We start from the raw sequence: 3,172 nt of genomic DNA, 5'->3' as shown, positions 1-3,172 counted from the left end.
ATTCTACTCACTCCCCGACCGTCACTCTGCTCAATCCCCGACCGTCACTCTGCTCACTCCCCAACCGTCACTCTGCTCAATCCCCGACCGTCACTCTGCTCACACCCCAACCGTCACTCTACTCACTCCCCGACCGTCACTCTGCTCACTCCCCCACCGTCACTCTGCTCACTCCCCAACCGTCACTCTGCTCACACCCCAACCGTCACTCTGCTCACACCCCAACCGTCACTCTACTCACTCCCCGACCGTCACTCTGCTCACTCCCCAACCGTCACTCTGCTCACTCCCCAACCGTCACTCTGCTCACACCCCAACCGTCACTATACTCACTCCACGACCGTCACTCTGCTCACTCCCCGACCGTCACTCTGCTCACTCCCCGACCGTCACTCTACTCACAACCCGACCGTCACTCTGCTCAATCCCCGACCGTCACTCTGCTCACTCCCCAACCGTCACTCTGCTCAATCCCCGACCGTCACTCTACTCACTCCCCGACCGTCACTCTGCTCAATCCCCGACCGTCACTCTGCTCACTCCCCAACCGTCACTCTGCTCAATCCCCGACCGTCACTCTGCTCACACCCCAACCGTCACTCTACTCACTCCCCGACCGTCACTCTGCTCACTCCCCCACCGTCACTCTGCTCACTCCCCAACCGTCACTCTGCTCACACCCCAACCGTCACTATACTCACTCCACGACCGTCACTCTGCTCACTCCCCGACCGTCACTCTGCTCACTCCCCAACCGTCACTCTACTCACTCCCCGACCGTCACTCTGCTCAATCCCCGACCGTCACTCTGCTCACACACCAACCGTCACTCTACTCACTCCCCGACCGTCACTCTGCTCACTCCCCAACCGTCACTCTGCTCACTCCCCAACCGTCACTCTGCTCACACCCCAACCGTCACTATACTCACTCCACGACCGTCACTCTGCTCACTCCCTGACCGTCACTCTGCTCACTCCCCGACCGTCACTCTACTCACTCCCCGACCGTCACTCTGCTCAATCCCCGACCGTCACTCTGCTCACTCCCCAACCGTCACTCTGCTCAATCCCCGACCGTCACTCTGCTCACACCCCAACCGTCACTCTACTCACTCCCCGACCGTCACTCTGCTCACTCCCCAACCGTCACTCTGCTCACTCCCCAACCGTCACTCTGCTCACACCCCAACCGTCACTATACTCACTCCACGACCGTCACTCTGCTCACTCCCTGACCGTCACTCTGCTCACTCCCCGACCGTCACTCTGCTCACTCCCCGACCGTCACTCTGCTCACTCCCCGACCGTCACTCTGCTCACTCCCCCACCGTCACTCTGTTCACTCCCCAACCGTCACTCTGCTCACACCCCAACCGTCACTATACTCACTCCACGACCGTCACTCTGCTCACTCCCCGACCGTCACTCTGCTCACTCCCCGACCGTCACTCTACTCACTCCCCGACCGTCACTCTGCTCAATCCCCGACCGTCACTCTGCTCACTCCCCAACCGTCACTCTGCTCAATCCCCGACCATCACTCAGCTCACTCCCCAACCGTCACTCTGCTCACTCCCCGACCGTCACTCTGCTCACTCCCCGACCGTCACTCTGCTCAATCCCCGACCGTAACTCTGCTCACTCCCCAACCGTCACTCTGCTCACACCCCAACCGTCACTCTACTCACTCCCCGACCGTCACTCTGCTCACTCCCCAACCGTCACTCTGCTCACTCCCCAACCGTCACTCTGCTCACACCCCAACCGTCACTATACTCACTCCACGACCGTCACTCTGCTCACTCCCCGACCGTCACTCTGCTCACTCCCCGACCGTCACTCTGCTCACTCCCCGACCGTCACTCTGCTCACTCCCCGACCGTCACACTGCTCACTCCCCGACCGTCACATTGCTCACTCCCCGACCGTCACACTGCTCACTCCCCGACCGTCACACTGCTCACTCCCCAACCGTCACTCTGCTCACTCTCCGACCGTCACAATGCTCACTCCCCGACCGTCACACTGCTCACTCCCCGACCGTCACTCTGCTCACTCCCCGACCGTCACTCTGCTCACTCCCCGACCGTCACACTGCTCACTACCTGACTGTCACTCTACTCACTCCCCGACCTTCACTCTGCTCAATCCCCGACCGTCACTTAGCTCACTCCCCGACCGTCACTCTCCTCACTCCCCGACCGTCACTCTGCTCACTCCCCGACCGTCACACTGCTCACTCCCCGACCGTCACTCTGCTCACTCCCCGACCGTCACACTGCTCACTCCCCGACCGTCACTCTGCTCAATCCCCGACCGTCACACTGCTCACTCCCCGACCCTCACTCGGCTCACTCCCCAACCGTCACTCTGCTCACACCCCAACCGTCACTCTGCTCACTCCCCAACCGTCACTCTGCTCACTCCCCAACCGTCACTCTGCTCACTCCCCAACCATCACTCTGCTCACACCCCGACCGTCACTCTACTCACTCCCCGACCGTCACTCTGCTCACTCCCCGACCGTCACTCTGCTCACTCCCCGACCGTCACTCTGCTCACTCCCCGACCGTCACACTGCTCACTCCCCGACCGTCACACTGCTCACTTCCCGACCGTCACTCTGCTCACTCCCCGACCGTCACACTGCTCACTCCCCGACCGTCACACTGCTCACTCCCCGACCGTCACTCTGCTCACTCCCCGACCGTCACTCTGCTCACTCCCCGACCGTCACACTGCTCACTCCCTGACTGTCACTCTACTCACTCCCCGACCTTCACTCTGCTCAATCCCCGACCGTCACTTAGCTCACTCCCCGACCGTCACTCTGCTCACTCCCCGACCGTCACTCTGCTCACTCCCCGACCATCACACTGGTCACTCCCCGACCGTCACTTTTCTCACTCCCCAACCGTCACACTGCTCACTCCCCGACCGTCACACTGCTCAATCCCCGACCGTCACACTGCTCACTCCCCGACCGTCACTCTGCTCACTCCCCGATCGTCAATCTGCTCACTCCCCGACCGTCACACTGCTCACTCCCCGACCGTCACACTGCTCACTCCCCGACCGTCACTCTGCTCACTCCCCGACCGTCAATCTGCTCACTCCCCGACCGTCACACTGCTCACTCCCCGACCGTCACTCTGCTCACTCCCCGATCG

This window comes from Heptranchias perlo, unplaced genomic scaffold (genome assembly GCF_035084215.1).
Source record: "Heptranchias perlo isolate sHepPer1 unplaced genomic scaffold, sHepPer1.hap1 HAP1_SCAFFOLD_165, whole genome shotgun sequence".
Classification (NCBI taxonomy): domain Eukaryota; kingdom Metazoa; phylum Chordata; class Chondrichthyes; order Hexanchiformes; family Hexanchidae; genus Heptranchias; species Heptranchias perlo.
This window is presented reverse-complemented; position numbering follows the sequence as displayed.